The following is a 14,668-nucleotide window of genomic DNA, read 5'->3' on the forward strand; positions in this document are numbered from 1 at the left end:
TTTTTCAGACCATATCTATGACAACCTATAATGTGCCGGAATTGGTTCCGGGTGTCCCACTGGAAGTGGACGAATGTAGAAGAGAACCAAATCCATACATGCGTCACTTCAAATTTTTAGATAACCTAAAAGACACGAACACGTTCAATGCATCCAGTGAGCTTTTCGCTCTTTGAAAGAAGCACGACAATAGACAACGGACTAGCATGCAACGCCCAGTGGCACAGCCGAAAACTTTTCCTAACAGCTGCGGCGGGAAACGAAACCCGCTCTCCTCAGCACGATGCGACTAAGAGCTTGGTGACCCTAGCCGGACGACCACGGAGCCGCACAATGAACGGTTAACAAGAAAAAAATCTCTGACCATATTTGAAAAAAAAAAACAACCAGTAGTGTTTCGGAAGTGGCTCCGGGTATCTCGCCGGAAGTGGTCAAATGTAGAAGAGAACCAAATCCATGCATGCGGTACATTGAATAGCGGGTTTTTCGTTAACCTGATAAACGGTCAGCAAGAAAAAAGTCTCAGACCACATCCAATACTACCGTTGGTGTTCCAGAACCGGTTCCGTGTGTCCCACCGGAAGTGGTGAAATCAAATAGCAATCATATAGCAATAAAAAATAAAATCAAATAGCAGCTTTTTTGATAACCTGATGAAAGATTAGTGAGAAAGTTGGCTTAGTCCATATTTGGGATGATCAGTAGTGTTCCGAAACCGGTTCCGGGTGTCCCACCAGAAGTGGTAAATAATAAAAGTGAACCAAACCCATACATGCAATACCTGAAATCACGGCTTTTCGGGTAAGCCTGATGAACAGTTAGCAATGAAATAGTCTCAGACCATATTCGGGACAATCGGTTGTGTTCCGAAACCCTTTCTAGGTGTCCTGCCTACAGTGATCAAAAGTAAAAGTAAACCATATCCATGCATGCGACACATCAAAATACAGATTTTTTGAAAAGCAAATGAACTGTTGGAAAGCAAATAAGCTCAGACCAGATTTAAAACTAACGTTTAATTTCCGGAATCGCTTCCGGGAGTCACATCTAATCAAGTTGCACTGTTGCCATTCAATGAAGGTCTTCACTTATTTATTTGCTGGCGATGGTGAGCTCGTTTCATATTACTGCATATTTAAATTTAAAAACACTAATGTTGATTTTTTCTCTATTATGCGAATGATTCAAACGTTAATCTTACAATAAAAATTGGTGTTCCAAAGAAGCATTTAGCAAAAGAAGTAAGCAACCAGAGCCAAGCATTTGTTCACAGTACCGTATCGAATTCGTAGAAAAGTAGGTATGTAAAGCAGATGAGAGGTTTCAGTTCATTACGCAATACGTACATTTCTTTGATTGCATTTGCATTTGAGCTTCCCCATATTATCGACACAGGCCCATTATTTGAAGTGCTTCGATGCCTGTTGCCCCCCACTCAAACCACACCATATGCAAAACTAATGTTTTTCTTCAATTCCACCCTAATGCATGTAATTTAAATCTCAATTTAGAGGAACACCTCGTCAACCTGATAAACGGTCAGCAAGGAAAAAGTCTCAGACCACATCTAATACCACCGGTAGTGTTCCAGAACCGGTTCCGGGTGTCCCACCGGAAGTAGTCAAATCAAATAGCAATAAAAAATAAATCAAATAGCAGCTTTTTTGATAAGCTGATGAAAGATTAGTAAGAAAATTGGCTCGGTCCATATTTGGTATGACCAGTAGTGTTCCGGAACCGGTTCCGGGTGTCCCACCGGATATTGTCAATTATAAAAAGTGAACCAAACCCATACATGCAATACCTTAAATCGCTGCTTTTCAGGTAAGCCTGATGAACAGTTAGCAATGAAATAGTCTCAGACCATATTCGGGACAATCGGTTGTATTCCGAAACCAGTTTCTGGTGTCCTGTCTACAGTGACCAAAAGTAAAAGTAAGCCAAATCCATGCATGCAACTCATCAAATTGCGGCTTTTTTTTAAAGCAGATGAACTGTTAGAAAGCAAATCAGCTCGGATTTCATTTAAGACTAACGGTAGTATTCCGGAATGGGTTCCGGGAGTCCCGCCGAAAGTGACCAAATTCGTGAATTCCTGCTCCAAAGAAGCGTTGAGCAAAAGAAGTAAGCAAACAGAGCCAAGCATTTGTTCACAGTACCATATCGAATTCGTAGAAAAGGAGGTATGTAAAGCAGATGAAAGGTTTCAGTTCATTACGCAATACGTACATTTCTTTGATTGCATTTGCATTTGAGCTTCCCCATATTATCGACACATGCCCATTATTTGAAGTGCTTCGACGCCTGTTGGCCCCTCCAAACCACACCATATGCAAAACTAATGTTTTTCTTCAATTCCACCCTAATGCATGTAATTTAAATCTCAATTTAGAGGAACACCTCTGGCAAAGAAAAAAAAAATGCAAAGCAGACAACGAGTCTGCTTCCGAAAAACGTGTTCTAGTATAATTTAAGCCACACAGCCCCGGAGAGAGACCATCGGAAAAGTGGTAAATGAAAATGGCGACGCCTCCCAATATGGTCCGAAAAAGAAGAAGAAGAAGAAACTGGAGCTTCCGAACAAGTCCATTTTCCCCCGAGGCTTCGAACTCTTGGAAGCGCGATAGAGAGAAGACAAGAATGAAAAGGCGAGCAAAACCAAGAACAAGCTCGCGGTAATTTGCAGCACTCCTACTACCTACAACTATACCACCAACGACGACACGATACCTTCCCAATGCTTGAGCGCAATATATTTAAATTTCCATTTTAATTTAGTTTTTTTTTTCGTTTTTATTTTCCTCCGCAATGCTTCTATTAGTCTCTCATCTGCTCGGCCTGCTGCGCATTCCCTGCACCCTTCTAACGAACCGGTCGTCGTCTACTTGGACCACATTCAGGTGAACCAGATGCTTTCGAATATCCATCCAGTGCCCACCTGTCCGCCTGCTTGGACCCCGCCCGCGAATGGTCTGAAATTTACATAACCGTGGTAAGATCCTTTCTTGGCTAAAGTGTTGCGCTTCCCAATGTGCCAAGCGGCAAACCAAAAGACGCAAATGCAGAGGAAATGAGAAAAGCTGCACATCGAAAAAGCCCCAGCAGGAAAAAAAAAAGAAAAACAGTCCACCGAGGAAACAGCGGCGAAACAAGTTCAGTTCGCAAAAAAAAACCCAAGCATAATGTTTATTAAAAAGATTCCACCCTGTGAATAATTGTGTTATGAACTTTCCACACGTTCGCGTTTAAACACATTGCGCGTTCTGCAAACTCGAAGCATTTTTTCATTTAAACTTCCTCTGCAGCAGTGTACATTTCCAACTGCCTTCGTCCACACACACCTCAGCGCCCACCTGCCTGCATAATCCCGGAGGAAGTGGGGTAACTGCGCGATGGGTTGACCCAAGTTGTTGCCAGGACGTAACCTCAGAGCTCCGCGGGCAGGTCTAGGGCCTCCATACCGCAAGTGGAGAGACCACACCGCCGCCGGTAATTTACTGGCCTCAATCCTCGACCACCAGCCTGCCAGCCCGCCCCTGAATCACGTGGAGTAATTTGAACGCGAAACTTAAAAACACGTTTACCTGATTTTCTCTCGTGTGTCCGTGTCCGACCGTCCATGCCGCTGAGCTGCTGAGCTACCGAGAACTTTGTGTAACTAGGTACCTACCTACCGACAACGACAACGAGAGCGCTTGTAGGTACAGTATTGGACAATAAAAATGCACCAAAGCCGTTTTCCCATACAAACTAGTCAACTTTGGATTGCCATATCTCAGTTATGTCTCAACCGATTGTTTTCATTTTTCTGTGACGAACTACAAAACATTTCAATTTTTAAAAACTACTGAAAAAGTTCAGTGATCACTATTGATACAAAAGTTACAGATAGGTTGAATTTTGACAATAAAAATGCACCAAGACAAAAAATTATGTAGCCACAAATGCTGATGTCAAATGGTGTCTTCGGCAAATATGTTTCTTGTGTGATGACCAATAAATTTGCTGAAGACACCATAGCTATCTGACTTCAGCATTTTATGCTACACAATTATTTGTCTTGGTGCATTTTTATTGTCAAAATTCAACCGATCTGTAACTTTTGTATCAATAGTTATAACAGAACTTTTTCAGTAGTTTTTGAAAATTGAAATGTTTTGTAGTTCGTCACAGAAAAATGAAAACAATCGGTTGAGACATAACTGAGATATGGCAATCCAAAATTGACTAGTTTGTATGGGAAAACGGCTTTGGTGCATTTTTATTGTCCGATACTGTAGGTAGGTAGAGCATCCAACAATAGCAGTAGCGGCGGCGGCGGCAAAAACAACGACAACAGCCAGTTCCCGTTCCGCAGGCGCTGGCTGGCTGTTGCAAAAAGCAGCCGGACAAAATTAACATTAAAAGTAATAAAACTGTGAATAAAAAACATCTTCCGCATGGAAATCGGTTTTAGCAGAAGGGCCCGGCCCGACCCAGCGTGGTCGATGCTAGTGTGCTGTGCATCTTCCCGCATAATCAATTACATCCCATAAATACGTACAGTAACTACCAAATCATATACAATTCAATTAGTAAGCATCAATGCTGTTTCCACTGTGCTATCTGCACACAGTAAGAATGGTCAGGAATGCATGTGCGGTCCGAGCGTTCTGACCCGACGCGCGGACACCTGTTTTGCTGACTCGTATTACGAGTGTAGTGGCCCCACAGGGCAGGGTACAATCAGAAGAGTCAAATAACCAAAACATTGGGTTCGATAGGTACATCGCCGAAATTTATATTGTCAGCTTTCTGTCCCAGGCGTCTAGTTAATTCTTTCTCTTTTTTACACATTGAACCATGAACAAGCATATGATAACCATTACAACTTTGTAAGCTATAAAAACCGAACCTTTTGAGAAATACAGCAATCTTTGCCCAACCTTGAAGGGGTTTCAATGTGCTCTGTTATTACTGATACCACATACCGAACTCCCTTCTTGATCTAGTGCCATGGTCCGTGCCATGTGCCACTAGGCAAGGAAGTAAGTCTTCCGCGTCGGATATATCGTTATCAGAGTCCTGTGATGGACTCTCCTCGCGAGTGATAAAGTGTTTCCGCAAAGCTATACGGTGAACCTGTGAGTGATAAAGTGTTTCCGCAAAGCTATACGGTGAACCTGTGAGTGATAAAGTGTTCCAGCAGGCTATACGGGGAACCTGTGAGACTAGTACTTGAGGATGAATGGTACGCGTGGTTGTTTGTTACATGGTATAGCGATGACGACGGCCTATGCTGGAATTGGTCTTTAATTTTTAAAGCTCCGGATACTACTGTCATGTATTCTAAATTTTTAGAAGACCTCTTATTCAAATATGTTTGCAAATTCTGGAAAACTTTCTCTTAAAATTCTGAAGAATTTGTTCTGGAAATTCCGGAGAATTTCTTCTGAAAAATCTGGAGAATTTTCTCAGGAAATTCCGGAGAATTTCTCCTCGAAAGTCCGGAGTATTTTCCCTGGAAATTCCGAAGAATTTTCCCTTGAAATTCTGGAGAATTTCCCCTGGAAATTCTGGAGAATTTCCTCTTGAAATTCTGGAGAATTTTCCCTGGAAAATCTGGAAAATTTCCCCTCGAAATTCCGTAGAATTTCCCCTGGAAATTCCGGAGAATTTTCCCTGGAAATTCTGGAGAATTTTCCCTTGAAATTCTGGAGAATTTCCTCTGGAAATTCTGGAGAATTTCCTCTTGAAATTCTGGAGAATTTTCCCTGGAAAATCTGGAAAATTTCCCCTCGAAATTCCGTAGAATTTCCCCTGGAAATTCCGGAGAATTTTCCCTGGAAATTCTGGAGAATTTTCCCTGGAAATTCTGGAGAATTTTCCCTCGAAATTCCGGAGAATTTCCCCTGGAAATTCTGGAGAATTTTCCCTGGACATTCTGGAGAATTTCGGAAAGTCCGTTGCAAAACTAGACAAACCAAATAAGTCATGTACCAACAACAACTCAACAAGACAGTTAAAGTTAGACGAAACATAAGACCAAAAACGAAAAATTAATTACCCCTGAAGATGACACAAAACCCCAGTGTCGAAACGTCGGGCAAATAATAAACCTCGTTTTCCCAAATTAAAAGACTGCGTAGCCGTTTAAATCGTAGATTAAAATCCTCAGTCGATCCTCCAGAAGATTTACCATAATTTCATTTAAACGTCAAAGAAACCTGATGAAACGCCCTTGAAAGGCTCCTGAAATCCCATGAAACAGCACTGATGCCACTTCTTCTTCTTCTTCCTCTTCTTCTTCTTCTTCTTCTTCTTCTTCTCCTTCTTCTTCTTCTTCTCCTTCTTCTTCTTCTTCTTGTTCATTATGGCTCTATGTTACCACTAGAACTTGGCCTGCGTCTCTTCAACTTAGTGTTCTTAGAGCACTTCCACAGTTATTAATTGAAGGGCTTTCTTTGCCAGCCATTGCATGAATTTGTACATTGTGTGGCAAGTACAATGATACACTATACCCAGGGAGTCGAGCAAATATTCCCGACTAGAACAGGAATCGCACCCACCGTCTCCGGATTGGCGATCCATAGTCTTGACCACTAGGCTAACTGGAGACCCTTCGAGCCACTTGGAGCCTTCTTTTCTTGGGATTTCCTGGAAACATCATTGACCCCATCTTGTATGCTCAGGAGCATGACCTGCTCCCACCAGATTCCTTCATGTTCAGTGTCCAGTAAAACATATTTCTGTGAAATGCATCTTTCTGTCGAAATAGCGTTTAGACGTCCCATCACTGAACCAATCATAATTTATAAATTTTGCGACAATTTCCTTTGTTTTCTCTTGCGAAATAAAACAGAACCAGTTTCGAGTTACTGAAAAAAAAATAAATATAGACGTTTCTGAAGGAATTCCTGGAGAATTTCATACATAATTGAATATTTATATAGAAAAAAAAATGAAGAAAAAAACCTGCTAAAATTTTTGAAAACATCCTAGCAGTTGTCTTCGGAGATTTTTCCGAAAGAATCCTTGGAGAATTTTCAGAAGGAGTTCCTGCAGTTATTTACCAATGGATGTCTAAAGGATTTCGAAATTAATTCTTCAACAATTTGCTATTGAAATCTCTGGGGGAATTATTGAAAATAACACTAGGGAAATATCTGAAGACACTCTTGAACAAATCGTGGAAGGATCTTCAGAACAAATGTCTGAAGAAATATTAGAAGAAACACCTTGGAAAACGCCCGGTGGAAATGCTGCATTAATCTCTTGATGTACTGATTTCATGGAATTCATGAGTTTCGGAAGGAATCCCTACAGGAATATTTCAAGAAATATCCCAAGTAACAATGAATGCTGAACAGTGAAAGTACTAGCTGAACAGTGGCTGGTTAATGGTGTCAGTAGCTGAACACAATGACTGCTGAATATTGGTCTTAAGTATGGATTATTCAACTTCTTTAATCAGCAATACATAGATGGCTGAATATCAAGTTGAATAGAATATTCTTCATCTGTGTAACCAGCTTTGGAACCGACACCAACATGAAGATTTTATCATCTGTTGTTCAGCCTATAATCAAATAATTTTTGACAGCTGACCCGAGCATGTTTTCGTACAGTTCACATCGCTTGTTCAGCCTTAATACAGGCTTAGTTCAAATAATGTTCTTAACTATTCAGATACAACAAGTATTGCTCTTGTTCTCGAAGGTAGGTGTGGTGTAGGTGCTAAGGTGAGTGACTATACATCAGGAGGTCGGAGTTCAATTCCCAGTTTTCCCACAGATTAATTTATACATTCCGAAACATCTCTTCTGGAAATAAAAGCAGCTAATGGTAAAAATTGGCTCACGGAAGTGTTTTTATTTTTACACAATTTGAATTTATCAACCATAAACTTTTTGAGTTATTTCTAAGGAAATTCACATGGTAATTTCCAGGACATTACGGTGGAGGTATTTCTGAGTAATTTCCTGAAAGAATCCGTGGATAATTTTTTGGAGAAAATGCTGCATGATTTTTTTTAAGAAAATGAAAAGTCGAATACCCGGAGGAACTCCTGAACGAGTCTACATCATGAGTCCAGGAGGAATCTCTGGAGGACTTCCTGCTGGAACAACTAAATAACATCAATCAAGAATCTCTAAAGGAATCACTAAAGAGATTCCTCGAACTGTTCAATCGCGAAATCATATTGAAATCTTTGGAAAAATTTCAAAAATGTTTTTAAAAACCATTTCTTGAAGATATCGTTGAAAAAATGTAATGAAATCGTTGGAGGAATTTACAAAGACTCCAAATTACCTCCAAAAGAACACCTGAAAAGATTTTTGAATTTTTTATAGAAATTCTTAAGGAATCCCTGGAGGATTCTCTTGAAGCATCCCTAGACGATTATCTGAAGTGAATACATTTCTATGCAAACCTTGGAGAAATATCTTCAAAGAATATACAAAGGCATCCCTTTTTGAGGAATTTCCGAAGTAACCGCTGAAGGAATTTTTAAAAGAATAACCGAAAGTTTTTATTCAGAAATTTCTTCAGTATTGTCTACACAAATCGTAGAAACATTTTCTGGAAGATTCCTTGGAGGAATTCATTTAGAAATACTTGAAAAAAAATTAACACATACCTTGTGGGAGTGCTTGTAGAAAGTTCTGAAGGAATTCTAAATTTCTGTTTTATCATCGAATCTCTGAAGGGGAGGAATTTCATGATGGAACCCGTACAAACTTTTTCAAACGAAGCTAGGGAGAAATTTCTGAAAGACTCAATAAAGGAACTCAGAAAGAAGTCCATACATGTTTTTTTTTCTGGAGGAATCCTTTAAGACATTGTCTTAAATAATCATAGAGAAAATTCTAGAGAATTTTTGATTTTTTTACCGAAAAACCCATCGAAGAATTTTTGAAGGAATTTTTAAAGCATTTTCTTGCGATTTTTTTGGAAAATATCTCAATGAATAAATAGAGCAACTTCCAAAGGAATCACCGATCTTGTTTCTGAAAGAATCCCTGGAGAAATGGCTGGGGAAATAAATTTCTAGGATTTCTGAAGTAAATGTTTGAGAATTTTTTAGAAGAATATTTGAAAGTTTTTTATTCAGAAACTACTTCAGTATTATCTAGCTAAAGCTGTAGAATATTTTCTGAAAGTTGCAGGAATTTCTATACAAATGCTTGGAAAAAAAGAGAAGGAGTGCTTGAAGTTCTGAAGGAATTCTGATTTGATTTTCTCATAAGCGATTCCATAAGGAATTTCAAGACGCGAATCGTAGAAACGTTTTCAAAAGCAGCCCCAGATAAATTTCCGATAGAATCCGAATAAGTTTTTCTGTAGGAAGAAATAAAACATTTTTGTGAAAGCAAAATCCTTTTAACTCGCTGAATAATTTTTGAAGTAGTTTTCTCAAGTTTTTTTTCGAGAATTTTTTAAAATATATCTGCATAAATATCTGGAGCAATTTCTAAAGAAATTCCTGTTCGAGTTGCTGAAAGAATTCTGGAGGAATCACTGATGAAATTAATAGAAGTTTTTTTTTTTTGCAAGCAATCCATTCAACATTTTCAAATAGAATTCTTCGTGAAATTTCTGAAGTAATTTCTTTTGAATTTCTAAATGATCTTCTAAGTCAATCTCCGAAAAAAAAATCAGAATAACTCGTTGAAGGTTTTCTAAAGAATTCTTGTAGGAATTTCTTGGAGAAATATCTGTTAGAATTCCTAAAGAAATTTCTTAAGAATTCAAGTAAGCTCCTTTATAATAATTATTTGTGAAGTTCCTAGAGAAATCGTTGAAGTGATTTTCTAAGATCTCCAGAGAGAAATTTATCATTAAAAAAAATGTTTTGAACAACCCACCGCACATTTTTCAAAGGAATTTCGTAAGTATTTTCTTAAGAAATTGTATGAAAAACATAAATAATAATAGCCATTTTCAGAATAATTTACTGGACGAGGTTTTGAAAGAATCCCTGGCGAATTTTCGAAGCAATCCATTTAACATTTTTGTATATAATTCTTTGTGAAATTTCTATTTGAATCGTAATGAAATTTCGATTGTCTAAGGCAACCCCTGAAGAAAATTAAACTTTCTGATAGAATTTTTGAGGGAATTTCTTGGTCAGATTCCTGGAAGAATCTGTGAAGATTTTTTTTGAAAAACATCAGGTAAGTTTTTATAAAATAATTCATTGTGGAGTTTATAGAAGGATTGCTGGTGAACTTTATGAGGAATCTCTAGAGGAATTCATTTTGAATTCCTTACAATAAGTTTTCAAATGAACCCTTGGAAGATTTTTTGAAATAATACGATAAGAAATTTAAGCAATTCTTAAGGAAGGAAGGAAGGATTTTCTGAAAAATCAAGTCGAGGGAAAATTCCTAGAGATACTTCTGAATACTTTTTCAAGGAAATTACAGAATAAATATAAAGGAACTTTGGAAGAAATTTCTTAACAAAGTTTTAATAAATCTGAAGCGTTTATAGGCATGTTAAGGCGTTCCAGTTAGTTCCAGGGAGTTTCAGGTAGTTATCAAGGGTCTTAGGGAAGTTTCCGTTGGTTTCGAAGAGATTCCCGATAGTTTAGCTGGCTTTAAAGGGGGTTCAATACGTATTAAATGGTTGCAACGAGTTTTATGGGGCTGTGGAAGAGTTACCCAGAAATTAACGGCGGTCTCAGGACGTTAAGGAGAGTTTCAAAGGAATTTCAATGCCTTTCAAGGCGTTTCAAGAGATTTTAGTAGAGTGAGAGAAGTTTACTGGGGATTTTAGAGGCGCTTCGAAGTTTTGAAAACATTTCCTGGTATTCATAGGAGTTTCATGAGGCTTTAAGGAACCACATTTTGTTGAATTTATTGGGAGTTTCGGACGGTTTTTAGGGTGTTTGAACAATAACCTGATAAAACATATATGTTCGTATAAACCTAGGAGAGTAAACCCATACGCATACACATTTTTTTTTCTTTTTTTTTCTATGATTTATGAAACTTGTCCAACTGTCTGTCAGAAATTGATTTTTGAAGTCTGTTGAACGGACACCAAGCTTCAAAAATCAATTTCTGATAGACAGAACGACAAGTTTCATAAATCTAAATAAAAAAAAACTTAAATTAAAAAAAAAAGACAAAAAACGAGAAAACATTCCTGCTCAAATTTGTAGATGATTTCAAAGCAGAACTACTTGTTGTATTTATAATAGAAGCCCTGAAATAAACTATTAAAAATATATTTTTTGTTAAGCTCTTAGAGCATGCTAAAGGGATTCCACGAAAAATCCTTACAAGTGTATGAAGGAATTCATATAGGGTAAGTGTACCAAGTTATTCGCCATAGTTACCGTACCAGTTATTCACCATAGTTAATTTTCACCCTTTAACGATGTAAATCAACAAGAAAAATTTTGTGAACAACAGATCACTTTCACAAAAGATAGTCGCCCTTATTTAATTTCCACATTTTCTTCAAATCATGGTAGAAATTAATCATTTTCCTTAAAATTTCGACTTCCTTGCACCCATTTTCGCCATAGTGTACCAGTTATGGCTAACCCCATAAGGATTGCATGCAACTAGTGCGAAAAGGAACCGAAGTTAAAAAATATAACCATAACTGGTACAGGGTTCCTATCAATGGCACACGCTATAATCAATTCTAAAAGTAGTTTTGGCTCCGTTTCTATATTTTTCCTGTAAGGTATGGAAACTAAGCTGTCTTTTAACTTATTGATGACATTCGTTGGTTTTCTCGTTATTTATGTATAAATAGCTTTCCTTAGGTAGTGCCATAATTGGTACACCCACCCTATGCATTGCCAAAGGAATCTCACTAGATATATCTGAAACAGCTGCTAACTGAACTAGCGAAGAAATCAATACATGAATTTTTGTGTGGAAAGTTTTGGTTTGAAACCCTTGAGCAATATCTGGTGAGATGTATGGAGCAAATTCGTGAACATATCCTCTAGTAAATACTGGGGAAATTTCAGGAAAAATCGGGAAAAACTCTTGTAGAAATTCTTGAAACAGTAACTGCTGGATTCCCAACTAAATTTTTGAAGAAACTCCGGTATGAAGTTCTGCTGAGATTCCCGGTGGAACTTTAAGTGGACTTACTGGGTGAGCCTCGGGGAGAATTCCTGGAGGACTAAAGGTGAAATTTCTGCTCGAGCTTCTGGTGGAATGCAATTCATGGTAAAATTTGTAGTGGAATTCTTCTACCAAGAAAGCCTTTTTGCTGAAATTACTGATGAAATGTGAAAGAAATTCGTGGTAATGTTTTTGGTATAATTTTTTGTAGTATTTTTTATAAAATTCCATGTGTAACTTCAGATGGTAGTCCATGTGGAATTCATTGCTAAATTCCCCGTGAAAATGGTGAAAAAATGCCAGTTAATTCACTGGTTAGCTTCTAGCCAAATTATGTGGAAAATTCCTGAAAATCTCTTCGAATTTTTAGTTCCAAAATCATTCGAAGAAGATTACTAAGGGCATTTCTGAAGACTTTCCTGGAAGCATCCCAAGTAACATTTTTTAGTCAATCAGGCTAGCCGAGGTTCTTACAGCTTTCATGAAACCAAAATTAAAGGTATGAGGTTTAAAAACGGTTCTCAAAACCTTTACAAGACTAATTGGCCATCAAATTATTACTTGGGATATCTCTAAGAATTGAGATATTCAACAGTGTCTTTTCCGGAGGATTCCCTGTGTAATTTTAAGAAGAGATTTCTAACAGAATTTCTGTAAATACTTTCTAAAATTTTATGTAGTAATCTGGAGGTTCACAAAGTAATATGTCTGAAAACTTCTAAAGCAGTTTTGGAAGAAAATCCTCTAAAAGAACCTGGAGATTTTTTTGGAGGAGAAACCTATGGATAAACTATTGAAATATTGAAAAAAAAAACAAAAATCCCGGAAAATAGTAGGAGGAGTCCCTGAGGGAAACCCTAGAGAAATTTTGAAGTGTATTTTCAATAAAAATAATTGTTGAAGTGGAAGATTTCTTGTAGAATTTTTGTAGAAAAAACCTTGAACAACTATTGATAGAGTTCTTGAGGAATTTTCTGGGAATTATTGCTCTGAAAGTTTTTTTATGACTTTTGAGAAAACTTAGAAGAATTAAAAAAAAAATCAAAATTCATTAAAACAATCTTGGGTGAGATCCCTGGAAACACTTCTTTTTTAAATTACTCAAAGAAATCCCTTCAAACACTCTTATTTGCATAACAATAATAATAAATATTTCATGTGCGGTTACCATTAAATGAGACATTCCACCAGGGTCCCCTCAAACCAACCTACTCGAGAAAACTTTCTCCAGTCTCGCTCTCTATATCATTTCATCCGCTTGTGTGGCATATTCACCCCTCCTATACCACGCTAGACGAACGCGCGCGCTTGTTGGCACGCGTTGTGTGTGGCCCCCATGTTGGTGCGGTTTCTCTCGTAAAAATTAACTTCCAGTGTCGTATTTTTTTTTGTTGCCTGCGCCTCCAACTCCAACGGTGGTGCAAGTGTTCCGAAGAAAAACCCCCAAAAGCAATCTGTAGAATTTTCCACATGAGCTCCATTCCATACGCCGGCCGAGCCGGCTGGCTGACTGGCTGGCTGGTTGGGGGTTTGTTGGATAAACATTAAAAATTTTCCTTATTTATATCGAAACTTTTACTTGTAACAGTTCCAGAAAGAATCGCTCTGCTCCTACGGCGGTCGTGAGTGTATGAGAGGAAGAGAGGGAAGACAGAAGTTACTTTCTGCCTACTCGGGACGTAATCTGACGAAGAAGTCTAGTAGTCCTTGAGTGGATACGCTGCGAGAAGACGAAGACGAAAGTACTCACGACAGACGGACGTTCTAACTGAGTAGGCACTCGTGATGGTGAATATCGGACGTGTGTCTGGTTGCCAAGAAAATTGACTAGTAAGTGGGCAAGTGCTTCCAGATCCACCAGGAATTCTTCCAGGAATTCGTCAAGGAATTCCTCCAGGAATTTCACCAAAAATTCCAGCAGGAATTCCACCAGGAATTCCTTTAGAAATTCTTCCAGGAATTCCACCAGGAATTTCACTAGACATTCCACGAGGAATTCCACCAGGAATTTCTCTAGGAATTACACCAAGAATTCCTTCAAGAATTCCACCAAGAATTCCTTCAAGAATTCCACTAGGAATTCCTTCAGGAATTCCTCCAGTAATTCCTCCAGGAATTCCACCAGGAATACCTCCAGGAATACCACCAGGAACTCCACCAGGAATTCCACTAGGAATTCCACGAGGAATTCCACCAGGAATTTCTCTAGGAATACCAGCAAGAATTCCTTCAGAAATTCCACCAGGAATTCCTCCATGAATTCCTCCGGTAATTCCTCCAGGAATTCCACCAGGAACTCCACCAGGAACTCCACCCGGAACTCCTCCAGGAACTCTACCAGGAACTCCTCTAGGAATTCCTCCAGGAATTCCATAAGGAATTCCTCCAGGAATTCCACAAGGAATTCCTCCAGGAATTCCACCAGGAATACCTCCAGAAATTCCACCAAGAACTCCTTCAGGAATTCCATCAGGAATTCCTCTAGGAACTCCACCAGGAACTCGTCCAGGAACTCTACCAGGAACTCCTCCAGGAATTCCACCATGAATTACACCAGGATTTGCACCAGGAATTTCACTAGGAATTCCACCAAG

General features: G+C 38.5%; 1 protein-coding gene and 1 long non-coding RNA gene across 3 annotated transcripts in view; both read right to left on the minus strand.

The window, feature by feature from the left end:
- The window catches only part of LOC109423650 (cytotoxic granule associated RNA binding protein TIA1), a 775,397-nt gene that overhangs the window by 227,573 nt on the left and 533,156 nt on the right, over positions 1-14,668 (minus strand). The gene's annotated exons all lie outside the window — the stretch shown is intronic.
- LOC134287770 (uncharacterized) lies at positions 4,689-5,226 on the minus strand. Its single transcript, XR_009997531.1, has 2 exons — positions 5,163-5,226; positions 4,689-5,121 (listed from the first exon to the last, which is right to left on the minus strand). It is a non-coding gene; the product is annotated as an uncharacterized LOC134287770 (long non-coding RNA).

This window comes from Aedes albopictus, chromosome 1 (assembly GCF_035046485.1).
Source record: "Aedes albopictus strain Foshan chromosome 1, AalbF5, whole genome shotgun sequence".
NCBI classification, from domain to species: domain Eukaryota; kingdom Metazoa; phylum Arthropoda; class Insecta; order Diptera; family Culicidae; genus Aedes; species Aedes albopictus.